This window comes from Canis aureus, chromosome 9, assembly GCF_053574225.1.
Source record: "Canis aureus isolate CA01 chromosome 9, VMU_Caureus_v.1.0, whole genome shotgun sequence".
NCBI lineage: Eukaryota > Metazoa > Chordata > Mammalia > Carnivora > Canidae > Canis > Canis aureus.
This window is the reverse complement of record NC_135619.1, coordinates 41,505,976-41,524,929: the sequence shown is the minus strand read 5'-3', so window position 1 is coordinate 41,524,929 and position 18,954 is coordinate 41,505,976. Positions and strand designations below refer to the sequence as shown.

The window sequence follows — 18,954 nt, the reverse complement described above, 5'->3', positions numbered from 1 at the left end:
TTAGGGTGTGATTCCAGGATCCCGGATCAAGTCCCACATTGGGCTCCTTCCATGGAGCCTGCTTCTCCTTCTGCCTAGGTCTCTGCCTCTCTCTCTTTTTCTCTCTCATGAATAAATAAAATCTTAAAAAAAAAAAAAAGGAAAAATTTGTTTTCTTCTGAAGACAAAAACCATGATTTCATTCATATGTGGCATTTAAGAAACAAAAGAACAAGGGGGAAAAAAAAGAAACCAAAAAACAGACTCAACTACAGAGAAGAAACTGATGGTTACCAGACAGGAGGTGGGTGGAGGGATGGGTGAAACAGGTGATGGAGATTAAGGAGAGCACTTGTGGTGATGTATGGAAGTGATGAATCACTATATGGTATACCTGAAACTAATGTAACATTGTTAACTATGCTGGAATTAAAGTTAAAAAAACTCAACAAAAATATTTTTTCTTCTATTTTCCATCTCTTTGCTTTTTATTCTGAGAATCTTTTCATTTTTAAGAACTCTTTCTTGTTAACTAGTAACATTACATTTTATGTACATATAAAATATACATCTAATATATATGTTGTATATATGTTTCACACACATAATATTATATCTACATATAATGTGTACCAAACTGTTTCTTGTAACTGCTATGTGTAATTAGATATTATATTATATACAATTACATATATAATTACATATAACATTTATCACTTAATAGGCTTGACATATACAAGTATCTTTTATCTCTTTTATGAATACACTCTTTATAATTATTTTGGGCACCTAAGTGGTTCTGTCAGTTGAGTGACCGACTCTTGATTTTGACTCAGGTCATGATAATAGGGTCATGAAATGGAGCTCCACCACGGTGGGCTCTGTGCTCAGCAAGAGTCCGCTCTCAAGATTCCCCTTCTCCCTTTGCCCCTCCCCCTGCTCATGCATGCACGTGCTCTAATAAACCAATCAATCTTAAAAAAAAATTATTTTAAAGTTTTCCCTACATTGACCCTATTTTCTCCAGGCCCTGTTTAGTTTTTGTTGGAAGTTTTCCCCCAATGTCTGGAATCTGGTGGTCTGTTCATTTTTAGGGTTGAGGATCTATGGGATGGGAAAGGAGAGCTGGGATTCCAATGACAGACTTTTGGTACTAGGTCTAATGCCATCTTGTGGACTTGGTACCTATAAGTATTGAGTCTCTGAGGGATTTTTTAGAGTTAACTATTTTGTTTTTCATTAACATTTCTGATTTTTGTTCCTTCAACTCTGAGTTCCTTCATTGTGCTAAATCAAGTATCACTCTTCCATTCAATTTCCATCTTCTATAAATCTATTAAAATCTCTTTTCGGGATGCCTGGGTGGCTCAGTGGTTAAGCATCTGCCTTTGGCTCAGGGCATAATCCTAAAGTCTCGGGATCAAGTCCCACACTGGGCTCCCTGCGTGGAGCCTGCTTCTCCCTCTGCCTATGTCTCTGCCTCTCTGTGTCTCTCATGAATAAATAAATAAAATCTTAAAAAAAAAAAAAAAACCCAAGTTAGGTGAAAAGATTACTTAAAAAAAAGAAATGAACAAAATGGAGTAAATCAATGGGTAGTCAGAGTTACTGGAAAAGTGTTTTATAGAATGGAAGAGACACAAAATAAACTAAGGATATAATTGATTCAAGGCTTCAGAGTACATGTGCATGGGCAGAGATCAACCTCAGAAAGAAGGGTACTCCTGAGCCTCCCAGAATCTCCTTCTAGCAACCTCTGCTCCCCTTAAAACACATAGAAAACAACCTGCCACATAAGGAGTTTTTTTTTTTTTTTTTTTGTCTTGCACTGGGACTTGTCTCTTTCTTTTTCCCTTTTCCACCAGTTTGACCTACAGGAAACAATAACTCTTTGTAACAAATATCCCAAAATATGAATTATTCAGTCCAGAACAACACGAAGGAGGCTTCATCAGAAGAGTGCAAGGTTGGCTTTGGCATTCCTAGTTCCTGTCCTCATTGAAGTCTCTCCATCAGTATGGGGTAAAGAGGTATCTCCCATGTTCTCTGGTCATCCACCAGACAATTGTTGTATAAAATAACCACGTGTATGTGTGCACAGACACCTCCCAAGGACTCTATACTCAGAAGTATATACTCTATATACTCTAAACAAGAGTTAATACAGCGCTATTCTATCACTCTCTATCCTCTCAGCTTGCCCTATTTTTCTTCAAAGACCATGGCTGACTTCCAGTGGATTTACAATAGCATGGCTACATCAATTGCTATAATACTGAAATATTCTACATCTTTGTCAGCAAAGAAGTAACTGCTGCCCCAGATCCTGATGCATCCCCTCCTTTTGCTATCCTAGCATCTCCCAGACCTTCCCATGATTCAGCAACGAAAGGCCTAACACCAGCCCCAATGAGGCTAAGGCTGGTCCATGTTCAAACTTAGGGTAGGTGGGAGTAGGGAGGGAAAGCTTCTACACTAATACTTTATTGGGAAGTTCAATGTCGAAGAAGCTGGAGTGAGCAGGAAAGGGAAGTAAGGCAGGGAAGGAAGAGAGAAAATACAAGGGGATGTGAAACCATACCAAGTATCACAGGCTGACCATACCAGAGTTAAATATTTTAATATTCACCATACCCGTATTAAATATTTGACTATTCTACCCTGCATAGTACTTATATTTAGCTGAAATTACATTATATACTTTTTAATATAAATTATAGATATTTGTCTGCTAACTAGAAAATAAGTTGTATGAAGGCAAGGACTTCTTTTTAATATTATATCTTCAGGACCTAAAATATACCGGGCATACAGTAGTGAGCAATGATATTTGTTCAATGAATGAATCATTTCATATTAAGGAGAAACATTTTTGGGACACCTGGGTGGCTTAGAGGTTGAGTGTCTGTCTGCCTTTGCCTCAGGGCATGATCCCAGAGTCCCAGGATCTAGTCCCACATCGGGCTCCCTGAGGGGAGCCTGCTTCTCCCTCTGCCTATGTCTCTGCCTCTCTGTGTCTCTCATGAATAAATAAATAAAATCTTAAAAAACAAAAAAAAAGAGAGAGAAACATTTTCTAAATAAACACATTTTATGTAAGTTCCTAGCCATAACAGATGTAGCTTTTTATATTATTTTTGCAGAGTGGTTTCTGTTCCTCATTTTATACCCTCCAGTTTCCTTTTTTTTTTTTTTTTTTAAGATTTTATTTATTTATTCATGAGAAACAGAGAGAGAGAGGGGTAGAGACACAGGCAGAGGGAGAAGCAGGCTCCACACAGGAAGCCCCATGTGGAACTGGACTCCGGGTCTCCAAGATCAGGCCCTGGGCCGAAGGCGGTGCTAAACTGCTGAGCCACCCAGGCTGCCCTACCCTCCAGTTTCCTAATCATGCCCAGAGGCCTCCTAGTTCATAAGAAATGACCACAGTGGGGACCATTTCATGTTAGAGTCATCTATCTACCTTTAAGTCTGCCATCTGTCTACTCGAAAACATAGTAAAACTTTGAAATCTTTGCTTTTCCTTATCTTAGCTCATCAAATAGGCAGGCAAGGCATCTATACGGCAAGGGACAGAGATCTGTTTTCTTCTGCCCAGAACTTTCTCCCAGGGGTGGAGAGCAAAGGTTATTATTTATCCCACTTACATTTGTATTTATGATATTTTTCCTTTTTTTTTTTTTAAGTTTTTATTTAAATTCCAGTTAGGTAACATACAGTGTAATAGTAGTTTCAGGTGCAGAATTCAGTGATTCAACACTTCCAATATAACACCTGGTGCTCATCACGAGTGCATTCCTTAATCAACACCCCCTATTTCCTCCCTCCCCCACACACCTCCCTTCTGGTAACCATCAGTTTGTTCTCCAGAGTTAAGAGCCTGTTTCTTGGTTTGCCTGTCTCTCCAAACCCTTCATTTGTTTGTTTTGTTCCTTAAATTCCACATATGAGTGAAATCATATGGCATTTGTCTTTCTCTGACTTATTTTGCTTAGCATAATTATGATTTTTGCTTTTTGAAAGAGACAGTTTTCTTTTCATTGATCAAGCTGCTCTAAGTAGTAGTCAAATAAGTTTTTTGAAATGTAGTTTTTTTAACGTGTAAAATTTATGGGAAAAATTATTATATGCCACAAGTTTCTGTGGGAAATGATTATCAGAAAGTCACTTAAAAAAAAAGTAATTACTTTTGTAGTAAAAACCAACAACTATCAAGTACCTATATTCAAGATTTGAATTCAAAGGTGAGAAAATGCTAATTAACTACATTAATATATTCATGACTGAGACTTAATCTACTTAATGTTCCTTTTCTCTTCTAACATTTCACTTCATCAGCCTGAGAGTAATCATCTGTAATCATTTGTAATCATCTAATTACAAACTTATTCAAGCTGCTGACTCTCACTGTGAATTTTATCTCCTTCATCATTACCACATATTTTTTAAAATGAAGAAAACACGACTTTGTTGCAATATGATATTATTATTGCTTAGATATTAAGACTGCTGGCAATCACAAACAGATCTATCTTTATAATGTTCGGCACAACTTAGGATATTGTATTATCTAGCAGGGAAATTTAATATAATGCTTAGAAAATGAAATCCAACCTTTACCTAAATAATTTCTAGATAGAAGTGGAGAGAGAGTAAATAGGCAAATCCAATAAGTAAATCCAAAAAGATGTAGACAATAAGTACAAACACCATTGCTATTTGACTATGAGGGGCTAAAAGTTCCAGAAACTCTACAAAAGAAAACAGAAGGCTTTCACATTTCTTTTACGGCTCAAATAGATTTTGTATTTTTTTAAAGATTTTATTTATTTATTCATGAGAGACACACAGAGAGAGAGAAAGCAAGAGAGAGGCAGAGACACAGGCAGATGGAGAAGCAGGCTCCATGCAGGGAGCCTCACACAGGACTCGATCCCAGGTCTCCAGGATCAGGCCCTGGGCCAAAGGTGGCACTAAACCACTGAGCCACTCAGGCTGCCCTAGATTTTGTATTATACCATCACATACATCAGTTGGAAATCACATAAAAATCCTAAGATTAAGGGGCACCTGGGGAGCTCAGTGGTTGAGCATCTGCCTTCAGCTCAGGTTGTGATCCTGGAGCCCTGGATCAAGTCCTGCATTGGACTCCCCGCAGGAAGCCTGCTTCTCCCTCTGCCTATGTCTCTTCCTCTCTCCGTGTCTCTCATAAATAAATAAAAAACCTTAAAAAATAAACAAAATAAAATATCTGCCTATTGAGGTTATGTTTGGAGAAAAAAAAACACTTATCATTTAGAGATACAAAAAGATACACAAAATGATGTCGGGGATAGAGTATGTGACAGGAATGTGGGCCCAAGCATAGATATAAATAAGTTTAGCCATCAGCTAAAGTTGGGCAATAGGGTCATATACCTAAGGGTTTGTAATACCACTTTTTCTACTTTTTAGTATGATGGAACTTTCCTAAACTGAACAGTTTTTAAAAGTAAGTAACTTGAAAAGCAGAATTAGTATAAATTGGATGCAAGGAGGCAGAAAAAGAGGATGTAAATATGTAGTGGCATTCACCTTAGCAATTTAATAACGAACTCTTGCTATGCCCATTTAGAGCTAATCTTGCCATAAGCTCCAAAGCACTTTGCATGCATGGGCAAATATGCACTTTCATATCTTATTAAAGAAAAAAGTGAATTTGTTTTATAGCAATTAAGACAACAAGCTGTTTGTTTCAGTCCTTACTTCTTTACTTCTCTGGATAAAATAAACTATAATCCTAATTCTTTTTTTTTTTTTTTTTTTTTTTTTATAATCCTAATTCTTAAATAAAAGACCAAAAGACTAGTTTGTCAAATACTCTGGCATTTTTTTCTTCTCCTCTTCATCCACTTAGTATGCTATTTTACTATTTGTTCTTTTTTTTTTTTTTAATTTTTATTTATTATTTATGATCATCACAGAGAGAGAGGCAGAGAGAGAAGCAGGCTCCATGCACCGGGAGCCCGACGTGGGATTCGATCCCAGGTCTCCAGGATCCCGCCCTGGGCCAAAGGCAGGCGCCAAACCGCTGCGCCACCCAGGGATCCCTGTTCATTCTTTTTAACTTTAAAGTGGCAGGAAGAGAAAGGGCTTAAACTACTCAATTCACTTTAAGCAACCCTGTCAAGAGGTTTTCAGGCAGGAGGTGCTGTTTTTTTTTTTTTTTTTAAGATTTTATTTATTTATTCATGATAGTCACAGAGAGAGAGAGAGAGGCTCAGAGACACAGGCAGAGGGAGAAGCAGGCTCCATGCACCGGGAGCCCGACGTGGGATTCGATCCCGGGTCTCCAGGATCGCGCCCTGGGCCAAAGGCAGGCGCCAAACCGCTGCGCCACCCAGGGATCCCCCAAGAGGTGCTGTTTTTGATGAACTTAATTATGTGTTCCGACACTGGTCTGCCTCTTTTCCAACTTTTGTCAGTCTAAACTAAAAAGAGTAATAGTAAAGTCCATCTTAAAACTGAGGTAAAATACCACCAGTGAAAAAAGTTTGTCAGGTATAAACTGGCATAAAGTAGCTGGCACCTGTCACAGAATGCCCTCACTACCACCCACCCTATGGCTTCATTGGCAGTCTTGACATTTTCAAAACCTCCAGAGCTTTCCAGGAAGTACTTCTTACATGGAAAAGCATGCTTGCCTAGGCATAGGTCTTATGTATTATTGGGAAACCTTCAAGTTCCCAAGCTCTGGGATTCGAGAGTTGGACAAAGGAATATGGTACTTCGGAATGAAGCCAGAGGCTTCAAATGTAAGCTCTTAGGCCAAGGTCTCAAGGACTAGACAGGCAAATGAGGCAGGGAGTTATAGAAGCAGGCTGGAATGAAGTTTTAAAGTAGGGCTGTTCTTTTTAGATGTATTTTACAGGAAGTAGTAAATGGGATTGGTTTGTGCATTGTATATGCTTATACTAATCCATCCCCACAAATAGAAGACACGATGTCAAATATGGTTCTCTGGAATGACTTCCAAGCCTGACACCTCCCCCCTCCCCGGCCCTCTACTCTCAAATGAATGATTTGAAGTTCTTCATCTACGTGTTGCTGTGAAGGCATTTTGTAAATGTAATTAACATTCATAATCACTAAACTTTAAATAAAAATTATCCTGGCAAAAAAAAAAAAAAATTAACCTGGGTGGGCCTGATTCAATTGGTTGAAAGGCCTTAAGAGCTAAACTGAAGTTTTCCAGAAGAAATTCTGCCTGTGGACTACAACTTCAGTTTATGCCTGAGTTCCAGCTTGATTCAACCTGGGTGGGCCTGATTCAATTGGTTGAAAGGCCTTAAGAGCTAAACTGAAGTTTTCCAGAAGAAATTCTGCCTGTGGACTACAACTTCAGCTTATGCCTGAGAGTTCCAGCTTGCCCATCCTGAGAACCAGCATTACAATTTTCAGACTTGCCCCTAGCCATCCCCCAAAATTGTGCAAGTCAGTTCTTTACAAAAAAATTTCTTTTTTTTTTTAAGAGGGAGCGAGGGAGAGCAAGCTCAAGTGAGGAGGCTTGGGGGGGGTGGGTGGCTGTGGGAAAGAGATAATCTTAAGCAGGCTCCATGCCCAGCACAGAGCCAACATGGGACTCAATCCCAGGACCCTGAGATCATGACCTGAGCTAAAATCAAGAGTCAGACAACCAAATGCGCCACTCAATTGCCCTGCAAAAAATTCTTTTTTTTTTTTTAAGATTTTATTTATTCATGAGAGACACACAGAGAGAGGCAGAGACATAGGCAGAGGGAGAAGCAGGCTCCCCTTAGGGAGCCCGATGTGGGACTCCATCCCAGGACCCTGGGATCATGACCTGAGCCAAAGGTAGATGCTCAACCACTGAGCCACCCAGGTGCCCCCCAAAATTCTTTTTTTTTTCCGCCAAAATTCTTAATATATATTTCCTACTGGTTCTGTTTCTCTGATTGAGCCGTAATACAGTGATTGAACATGAGTATTTCTAAGAATGATGTACAATTTGGATTTTGTGTTTTAATTGCAAATACAAATACTTTTGCGTGTATATAGGAGAGTCTCTCTGGAGGTATACATATATACTTGTTATCTTTTTGAGTAGGCCTGACCTTGGGCTCCCATGTCCTCCCTTGTACTGTGCAGTTCTGGTAAGAATGCTAAGTTAGTTTAACCATATCTAATTGGGTTCCTCATCCTTGACTATCCCCAGGTGATTGGTTACTCTAGCCTGTTTTTAGTAACTTCCCATCCACTGACCCCCACACCCTGCTCATTGGCTATAAATTCCTACTTGTGTATTCAGAGTTGAGTTCAATCTCTCTCCCCTATTATCAAATTTGCCACAGTAGCTCCCATGCATAAAGTCTGTCTTTAATAAGTACCATGAATAATTTTTTAACACTTCCAGACTATTTTGCTCACAAATGTTTTACCATTCACTCTAAATTAGATAGCTAGATTTCAAGAAATTTATACTGTTATATCATGTGCACAATCTTTTAAAACACAAAAATGGAAAGAAAAATGTTGCCATTAAAAAATAAATACAGGGGATCCCTGGGTGGCTCAGCGGTTTGGCGCCTGCCTTTGGCCCAGGGTGCGATCCTGGGGTCCCGGGATCGAGTTCCGCGTTGGGCTCCCTGCATGGAGCCTGCTTCTCCCTCTGCCTGTGTCTCTGCCTCTCTCTCTTTCTCTATGTCTATCATGAATAAATAAATAATCTTTTAAAACAAGTTAACTTTAAAAAATAAAAATAAAAAATACAAACAGGAGTTGTAATATTCTCTTTCTGCATCTCAAGACTCACATTGCAGTTAACTCATTTTCAGACCTTAACCTATTTCCCAGTAGATATAAAAGTGATTCCAAGGTTCACATCTTAAAAGGCATCATGGTATCCCTTTCAATTTCTATTTTTAAATTCTGAGCAAATAACTATTTAAGGTTTTTCTCTTTAAGTGGAACATTTTAGGAGCTTCCAAAAGAGTGAGCACTTAGGACAATTAACACAGATTAGTCAAATGTGCTCATGATTCTGCTAAACACTGCTAACCACAGTAGTGATCTTGACATCTGCAGTTTTTAATGCTTTTTAAAATTCTTTTAAGATTTTATTTATTTACTTGACAGAGAGAGAAGGGAGCACAAGCAGGGGGAGCAGCAGGCAGAGAGAGACATTAAAACTGATAATTCTAAATTTTTGCCTCGGGGTGACTTTTGTATTCATAGATTTCCTTAATACATCAATTAGTATATTAAAAGGAGAGATAGTGGTGATTACACCTAGTATGGCTCTTCATTTATTTATTTATTTATTTATTTATTTATTATTTATTTATTATTATTTTTAAATATTTTATTTATTAGAGACACAGAGAGAGAAAGAGAGAGGCAGAGACACAGGCAGAGGGAGAAGCAGGCTCCATGCAGGGAGCCTGACGTGGGACTCGATCCCGGGTCTCCAGGATCACGCCCTGGTCTGAAGGCGGCGCTAAACCGCTGAGCCACCGAGGCTGCCCTATGGCTCTTCATTTATTGAAAATAAAAATAAATCGTATCTTCTATGTTTCCTTTACAACCTGACACCTTCTCTTGTCATTTAGAAAGACACAAAAATCATAAAAATAACTCGATTTTTTTTCATCAAAAATGCAGTAATTCCAAGCATCAATCATAATAGCAGTTTTTGCTTGGCTTTTTTTTTTTTTTTTTTTTTTTTTTTTATGATAGTCACAGAGAGAGAGAGAGAGAGGCAGAGACACAGGCAGAGGGGGGAGAAGCAGGCTCCATGCACCAGGAGCCCGATGTGGGATTCGATCCCGGGTCTCCAGGATCGCGCCCTGGGCCAAAGGCAGGCACCAAACCGCTGCGCCACCCAGGGATCCCTGCTTGGCTTTAATCCTATAAAATTTACTTAATTTCATATCCAGAACATAGAACTATTATATATCACAAGTCATTTTTTTCCTACACTAATAAAACAGTTTGCATTACATATTAAATAGGCAAAAATTGACGAGAGGGAAAAGACCACTCAGGAAAAACTTCTGGTGTATACAAATTGATTTCTACTTTTGCCAAACACATAAGTGATAAAATATTACTAAATGGGCTCAGAGAACTAAAAGTTCACGATGCAAGGAAGGTGGGGAAACCGGCCTTAAAGAAACATGTTCCCAGAAAGGCTGAAAATGGAGTTCATGATACAATCTTGAATAATACACAATGCGTGTAACCTGAGATTGGTCACGCATGACATTTTAACTACAGCACTATCTTCCTGTCAAGACAGCGGCCAATTTTGCTCCTTGTCCTAACAACCCCTGATCTAGGTAAGCAGCTGCTACCCACGCCAAAATAGTATATATACAACTGCTAAATTTATTTATTTTATTTTATTATTATTATTTTTTATTTATTTATGACAGTCACACACACACAGAGAGAGAGAGAGAGAGAGAGAGAGGCAGAGACACAGGCAGAGGGAGAAGCAGGCTCCATGCACCGGGAGCCCGACGTGGGATTCGATCCCGGGTCTCCAAGATTGCGCCCTGGGCCAAAGGCAGGCGCCAAACCGCTGCGCCACCCAGGATCCCACAACTGCTAAATTTAGAGCACTTTCCAAATATTCTCGAATGTACACTAATTTGAAAATCAAAGACCGTTTTGTGTTAATAGCAAAAATTTTACAAACCAAGAATCTTACTACAGCTGAGTACCGTATTTACGGAATATCTAGCACAACGCGTCCGACACAAGTTATAAAATGCTTGAAACACTATCTTCATAAACACATAATGAAGTCTTTTCGGTTTCCCTAAAGTGTCCTTTGGCTTTATCGGTGCTGATCAGCGAAAAGATAAAAAAGCGCAACGAACGCTTCAAAACCACAGTAAACGTCAGCGGGTGTTAGCAATAACCAAGAACTCAGTAGCGACAATTTCATTTAAAGTGACAGGACCTGAGCGTCTGGACTACAAATCCCAGAGTGCCCTGGGGCGCAGGCGGGGCTACTTTCAAATTGATAGCTTTTTCAGCCAATGATACAGCCACACACCAAAAAGGGCATTAAGGACTGTTTTCCTAGCGTTCCATCACTGAAGTCCTATTTGGAAGTTCTGAGAGTAAGTGGACGTTGAAACATCCTATTAAGTATTTCTTACTCGCGGTAGATGCTTCTTAGCCACCACAATTCTGTACCTGAATTTGGCTCTCAGTGGAAGCTTACCGCGTCTAAGAGCAAAAATGAACTCACGTTGCCTAACGTCAACGGAAGGATTCAGTCGGCCGAGGAAGAGGCGGAACCCGCTTTATTCTCGCCCTTTATTGGCCACGCAGCCAGGGGACGCAAGCGTCCGTCACAACCAATGAGTCGCGGAGACCTCCGTTAACCAAACGTAAAAAGGGTCGGTCCTGTGCGACGCTTTACGTACACTGGGTTACGCAGGCGCAGACGCCCTGCTCTCGTCCAATCCGGAGCGAGGCTGGCTCCCGGCCGGGCGTCGCTCCTCCCCGCCCCTTCCCTTTCGCACCCGTCTCCACCCAGAGGGGGCCGCCTCTCTGCGGCCGGCCAATGCTCTGCATCTTCCTTTGCGCGTTTGCCCTATCGGAGAGGTAGGGGTGGAGTTCCGGGCGTCCGCCGCGCACCGAGGCTGAGCTCGCGTTTCTTCCCGCGCGCGTTGCGGGCTTGCGGTTGAGGTATAACTCGCAGGGTCGGGTGGGGCTCGTGGTCGGGATGGGTCGTTCCCTGGGCGGACGGCCACGGTGCGGCTTGAGCCTAGGAGGCCGTCGTCGCTGATCCTCTGGCGGGAGGACCTGTGAGGGACGTGGGGAGCGGCCGGGCGGAGGCGGCCACGTGTTGGGGCTTCTGGGGCCGGGGTGCGAGCCCCTGGGCCACATCCGCGCAGGCTCTGCTCCGCGGCCCTCCCGCGGGCTGGGTTGTGGTGTCGTTGTCGCCGGCCCGACTCTGCGTCCTGGTCACGTCTCTGTACAAGGGAGGGAAGCGCCCACCGCCCAGAGTTCGAGGAAGGGTATAGTACCCAGGACCTGGGCTTGTTTCTCTCCCGCAGCTCGCATTTTTCTTAGGTCTTGAGTTTGTTCCTTTTCGGGGTCAGAAAGCAAACTTTGATTTGGGAGGCGACGTCCTGTAATAATAGGATGCATACTGTGAGATCAGCCGTGCCAAGGACCTGACGTGTACTCACACCGCAACCTAAAGGGTAGGGACTATTACCGTCCTCGTTTTCACGTGAAGAAACAGACTGCTTGGTAACTCCTCCACATGTTGTCTTCAGCTTGTCTCCTTAAACTTGAGCGTGGCATTTGGTTTCCAAAGACCTGAAAGTAAAATATGCTATTAAAGGGGCGCCTGGGAGGCTCAGTCAGTTAAGAGTGCCTTCGGCCCAGCTGCTCCCCTTCCTGGCTCTCTCTCTCTGGCTCGCTCGCTCTCGAATAAATAAAATCTTTTTTTTTTTTTTTTTAAGATTATTTATTCATGACAGAGAGAGAGGCAGAGACATAGAGGGAGGAGCAGGCTCCATGCGGGACTTGATCCCGATCCCCGGGTCTCCAGGGTCACGCCCTGGGCTGAAGGCGGCGCTAAACCGCCGGGCCACCCGGGCTGCCCTCGAATAAATAAAATCTTTTAAAGGAATACGCTATTAAATTGCAAGATGTTGCAAGTTTCTTTCGTGTTTTCTTTCCTAACTTGACGTTATTTTAGAGGTTAAAACAACGTACTTATAAGTGAATTGATATTATCGACGTAAACTCATCATAGTAGGAGACCTTGGACCAGGAGCCATTTCCTTCCTAACCTTTACCTGGGCAAGTCAGCCTCTGAGCCCCAGCTTCCTCAACTGCAGAATTGAAATCAATACCAGACATGACTACATGAATACTTCCTAGAGTTGTAAGGATCAGTTTCTTTTTTTTTTTTTTTTTTTAATTTTTATTTATTTATGATAGTCACACACACACACACACACAGAGAGAGAGAGAGAGAGAGAGAGGGAGAGACACAGGCAGAGGGAGAAGCAGGCTCCATGCACCGGGAGCCCGACGTGGGATTCGATCCCGGGTCTCCAGGATCGGGCCCTGGGCCAAAGGCAGGCGCTAAACCGCTGCACCACCCAGGGATCCCGAGTTGTAAGGATCAAAACGAGAGAGTGGATAGAATGTATAAATTACTGATGTTTACTACCTGGGTGTCCTTGCTTCTTCAAACTCTTTCCCCTGAGGCCAGACAAGTGTTAAATAGCATAGGTAGCATAGATAGGTAATTTTATATATGTAGTTTTATATATTCTATTTATACAAAACTGGTAATATTGCAGCCTAGTACCATGTATGAACTACCTTTTTTTTTTTTTTAAGAGTTTTTTTTTTTTTTTTTTTTCCCATATAATCTGCCATGTTTTCATCCTGCTGAGTTTTCAGCCTACATAAATCATTTACGTAGCATTTCATTAGGAATGGGAAGGCCATTGAGAGAAGCCAGGATGCTTTCAACCAAATTTTCCATCATCTGGCTTGATGAATAACACTTCCAATATGAGGTGTCAGTGATGTTCTTCAACATCCACAAACGATGATGTTAGCAGGGGCTCTGGTTGCATCACTTCAGCTCTACAACTTTATAACCCCTGCCTGAAGAGCTTCCACCAGTGACTTGACCAATTTACAGATATTTATTATCTTATTGAAAGACATGATAAAGTATATGCCCCAACAGCCAGATGGAAGAGATGCATAGAGCAAGGTATGCTAAGAGGGTATAAGCTTCCATGCCCTCTTTAGGCACACTTCTCTCCTCAGTCTGCACTTGTTGACCAGTTTGGAAGCTCCCAAAATACTCTTAAGCCTAGATGGCCCCCTTATCTATTTATCAAGGGTTCAGGACAGTGTTTCCTGTAAACAGAAATGTTAGTCATATGATTTGTATTACAGACTGATGTAGATAGCATAAAGCAAAAGTAGCCCAGCTCACATAACTACTTTTCTGAGTTCTGGTTCCTACTGGAAGCTCTGAAGAGAAGATTCATTTCCTTGCTTTTTTCAGCTTCTGCTGGCTGCATGTATTCCTTGGTTTCTGGTGCCCTCATCTTCCAAGCATATCACTCCTATCTCTGCTTCCATCATCACACTGTCTTTTCTGTAGTCAGCCTCTGCCTTCCTCCTATGCGGGCAGTTGTGCTTCAATTTAGGTTCCACCTAGATAATCTAAAATAATCTCTCCATCTCAAGATGTTAATTACAAAAACTCCTTTTCATGTAGGGAAACATTCATAGGAATTAGGATTGAGATATCTTCAGGGGCCATCTTGTAGCTTACTACAAAGGGTATAAAGAAGGGTAAAGTAGATCCTATTCCAGTGCAGTTTAAAGTCTGATCAGGGGGCAGCCCCAGTGGCTCAGCGGTTTAAGCGCCGCCTTCAGCCCAGGGCGTGATCCTGGAGACTTGGGATGGAGTCCCATGTCGGACTCCCTGCATGGAGCCTGCTTCTCCCTCTGCCTGTGTCTCTGCCTCTCTCTCTGTGTGTCTCTCATGAATAAATAAATAAAATCTTAAAAAAATTAAGTGATCAGCTGTGCATTAACATTTTAGAATAGCAAAATTTCTTTGAGTTCTAATCTACTTTAAAAATTCATGTGACTGGGCAGCCCTGGTGGCTCAGCGGTTTAGCGGCGCCTTCAGCCCAGTGTGTGATCCTGGAGACCTGGGATCGAGTCCCACATCAGGCTCCCTGCATGGAGCCTGCTTCTCCCTCTGCCTGTGTCTCTGCTTCAGTCTCTCCTCTCTGTGTATTCTCATGAATAAATAAATAAAATCTTAAAAAAAAAAAAATTCATGTGACTTTTGTATTCAACTTCACAATATGCCCGTATTTGATACTCTTCTGAATTATCACATTATAACGTTACTGTTCTAGGGATTTAGACTGTTTGTGGCTTCTTATAATAGCCAGTTTACTATAGTCATAAGTGTGTGCCCTAGTTTAAGAAGTGTGACCTCAAATGATGGGGCTTCATTATAAGGAAGCCATTTAAGTAACCAGATAAAGACTTTGGGTCTCCTTGCTCCTAAGGCTAAAATATGCACTAGGCTTCATGGAGTACTGGATTGACAATCCCTCATCATTGATACTCTCCAATTCCCCCAGCAAGACAGTATCTCTGATCAGGTTTTTGTTATATTTTCAGAAAATAACCCAACTGTTGTGCTTATGTCTATCTGGAAATCATAATTAGGAGACAGGATCTGAAGAATTGAGTTTGTTAACCATTTGGTTTGGATATGTTGGAATAAGATTATGAAAAAGAGCCTAACTCTGAGTAGGTATCCAGTATGTGAGAACTATTCAGTAAAGATCTCTGGTTTTTGTATGAAGTTGGAAGAAGTATATATGGGACATTTATATGGGCCAGGCCTGGAAGTGACCTACGTTACTTTTTCTCATGCTGCTTGGGCTAGAACTCTGACACAGAGCCACATCTAACGAATGTCTAGTTGTGTGCCTCACTGGTGATCTGCTGATGAGTTAGTGTCTGCTACGATGGGCAGTACTTAACCAGCTGCTTAAGATTTGTTCTCTACCCTTAATTTCCAGCCTTCGCCCTGTGAACTCTCCATGGTATGCAAATACCTCTAGACAGCCTTCTTGAATAAAGTCCTTTTTTTAGCTGGCTCCAAACCAATGCTATCATCAGGTCCACAGGAAAAAGTTTCACATCCTTGGCCCTGACCAATTCTGGTTGTACAGGCCAATAACAATGTAATGCAGCCATTTTTCTTTGTTTTCTTTGAGCAGTTAGCCAGCAGCATCTTAGACTTTTGTCAGGCATGGATGGATCCTTATATCCATGGTATCCAGGAGACCAGATCAAGGTCTGAGTTTGAACTATTCATGCTTGGTAAAATGGGAATGAGGAAAAATTCTACAATATTTTTTCACAAATTATCTTCTTCCAAAGAAAATCTTATTTCAATTTCTTTATGTTGGTGCTTTTATTTCCTCAAAATGGAGGTCAAACTAATGGTTGCAAAACTAGTTTTAGGTCATCTTTGTGAGTCCAGTGTGGACAATCTGCCACGTGATAAAGGGATATGAAAGTATAGTATGCAGTTTATAGGCTACAAAGTACTGTTTATTGGTTTTTTTTTTTTTTTTTTTTAAAGATTTTATTTATTTATTCATGAGAGATACAGAGAGAGAGAGAGAGAGAGAGGCAGAGACACAGGCAGAGGGAGAAGCAGGCTCCTTGCAGGGAGCCCGATGTGGGACTCGATCCCAGGTCTCCAGGATCAGGCCCTGGGCTGAAGGCAGGGGCTAAACCGCTGAGCCACCTGGGCTGCCCTGTTTATTGGTTTTTGTAACTGATTTTTTTTTAAATCTTCATCTTTGATTTTTGTTTTTAACTCTTGAAAAATAAATATGTTTTAGGGTCACATTATTTCGCATTTAAGCATTTAAAATTGTATTAAAAAATAAAATTGTATTCACCTAGTTTTTTTTACTCAAGATTTTAATTTTGGGGATGCCTGGGTGACTCCACGGTTTGGCGCCTGCCTTTGGCTCAGGGTGTGATCCTGGAGTCCCGGATCGAGTCCCGCGTCGGGCTCCCTGCATGGAGCCTGCTTCTCCCTCTGCCTGTGTCTCTGCCTCTCTCTCTCTCTCTCTCTCATGAATAAATAAATAAAATCTTAAAAAAAAAAAAAGATTTTAATTTTAATTCCAGGATAGTTAACATATAGTTTCAAGTGTACAATATAGTGATAGTGATATAGAATTGTTGAATTCTATCCTCAGTGCTCATCATGATAAGTGTATGGATTAACTTAGCTCTAAATACTGATTTTTTTTTCTTGAATTCATCATTTTAGCTAGATAAATTGTACATCATACAAAAGGATTTTATTTTTTAATTTATTTTTTTACAAAAAGATTTTAAACAAAACTCTTAACATTTTAAGGATCGTAACCTTAATTATGTATTCTTTATTTTCCAGATTTCTTGGCTAAGCATTAAATGTTATGAAACAACTTGAAAAGTATAAAGCATAAAATTGTTGGCAGCACCATGTGATAGAAGAAGTACTTGGAGTCAGATTTTTCTATCTAAATCATACAAAATGTTTAACTTTCTGGGCTTTAGTTTACTTATTTGTAAGATAAGAATACTACTACTTCTCCTTTCACAGTTGTGAAAATCTGATAAAATGACAAATACCATAGTCCTTTGCAAAATGTGATTCTTTTATTAAGGTCATATTAAGGATCTATTGTACCTTTTTTTTTTCTTAAAGATTTACTGATTTATTTGAGAGAGAGTGAAGAGAGTATGAGGCGGGGAGGGACAGGGGGAAAAGAAGCAGGCTTCTTGCTGAGCAGTACTCTGGAATCATGACTTGAACTGAAGGCAGTCACTTGACCGACTGAGCTACTTAGGGGCCCCTATCTTTGTACCTTTAAAAGGTTCAAATTTAGCATTAATTCTGTTGTGAACTCCGTTAGTTCATGTGATTTTTTTTTTTAAAAGCTCTACCCAGTTTTTGGCTCTTCATAAATTGACTAGACCAAAAAAATGATAATCCTTTCTAGCAAGTCTTTTAATTTAATGTTAATATTAATCTCCAAATGTCATTGCTTTGATAACAATACAGTTTTGTAGGAAAATTAAAGGAAACTTCTTCCAAAGACTAATAAGCTTAGTGTGCCATTATAATTAAAACTATTTTCCTGATAATGTAGATTACTTGTTTATCATGTCCGTTAAAATATTCCTTTTACATGTTCTTTAGTGTTAGTATGTATACTGATAAGTGATGCCTCTGTTCTCTTTGTGGGCTTCATTATGATCATTATTTTGAAAAGGAGTTTCACCATTCCTTTTTTTTTTTTTTTTCTTAAAACCTTTTATTTTGAAATAATCTTATATCTACAAAGTAGTTGTGAGGAGTTCCCATAAATACTTTGCAAAACTTCCCCTGGGATCCCTGGGTGGCGCAGCGGTTTAGCACCTGCCTTTGGCCCAGGGCGCAATCCTGCAATCCTGGAGACCCGGGATCGAGTCCCACGTTGGGCTCCCGGTGCATGGAGCCTGCTTCTCCCTCTGCCTATGTCTCTGCCTCTCTCTCTCTCTGTGACTATCATAAATAAATTAAAAAAAAAAAAAAAAAACTTCCCCTAATATTACTATCTCCCATAACTATGGTGCATTTGTCAACACTGAAAAATTAACATTGATATGATACTATTAACTACACTTTATTTGGATTCACCAGTTTTTCCACTAAGAATTTCACTATTCCTTGAACTGTAGCAGAAATAGTTTTTAAACCAAACTGCCTGGAGTACTGGCTGCAATTACTAGCTCTGTAATCATGAGCTATTTACAGGTAACCATTCTGTGCTTCCCTTGTCTCCTCTATGAAATGGGATAATTATAAGTACTTCATAGGCTATTATGAGAATTAAATGGGTACATATTCGTGAAATGCTTCAAACAGTGCCTGACAAACTATTAAGTAAATTCCTTTCTCTAGGGCACCTGGGTGGCACAGTCAAGTATAGGTTACTTGGTTTCAGCCCAGGTGGCGATCTCAGAGTCCTGAGTTTGAGCCCCAGGAAATTGAGCCCTGCATTGGGCTCCTCACTAACTGTGGAGTCAGCTTGAGATTCTCTGTCCCTCCCCCACTCCTGCTCATGCTTGCTCCTGCTCTCTCTCTCCCTAAAATAAATAAATCTTAAAAAAAATTCCTGTCTCTGATTTTATTCAATATCATCCATTGAGTATGACTGTGAAATAATAGAACCAGAAAAGCCTAGGTTATGGCTTCTATTTTAAATTTAGTGTCTTATAGGGGATAATATTTTGCATTTTTTTAACCTTGTAAATGCTTAGAAGTTTGCATGTTCAGGCAACTAAAAGTTATGCTGGACTTCACATCATTTGATATTGCTTTTTATC

The 18,954-nt window shown here is 40.4% G+C and overlaps 1 protein-coding gene and 1 long non-coding RNA gene across 12 annotated transcripts in view; one reads left to right on the top strand and one right to left on the bottom strand.

Moving 5' to 3' along the window:
* LOC144320712 (uncharacterized) overlaps nt 1–12,136 on the bottom strand; it is a 54,827-nt gene extending 42,691 nt beyond the window's left edge. The window contains exon 1 of one of the 3 annotated variants that reach the window (XR_013386324.1): nt 11,185–12,136. This is a non-coding gene — a long non-coding RNA (uncharacterized LOC144320712). The remainder of the gene's footprint in view (nt 1–11,184) is intronic. The other 2 variants (XR_013386323.1, XR_013386321.1) reach the window with 2 other exon arrangements.
* Nucleotides 11,465–18,954, top strand: part of WDR89 (WD repeat domain 89) — a 44,839-nt gene continuing 37,349 nt past the window's right edge. For 4 of the 9 annotated variants that reach the window (XM_077909577.1, XM_077909575.1, XM_077909576.1 and 1 more), the window contains exon 1: nt 11,465–11,682. The gene's annotated coding sequence lies outside the window, so the exon portion shown is untranslated. Of the gene's footprint in view, nt 11,683–12,053; nt 12,204–18,954 lie in introns of all 9 variants that reach the window. The other 5 variants (XM_077909579.1, XM_077909578.1, XM_077909573.1 and 2 more) reach the window with 3 other exon arrangements.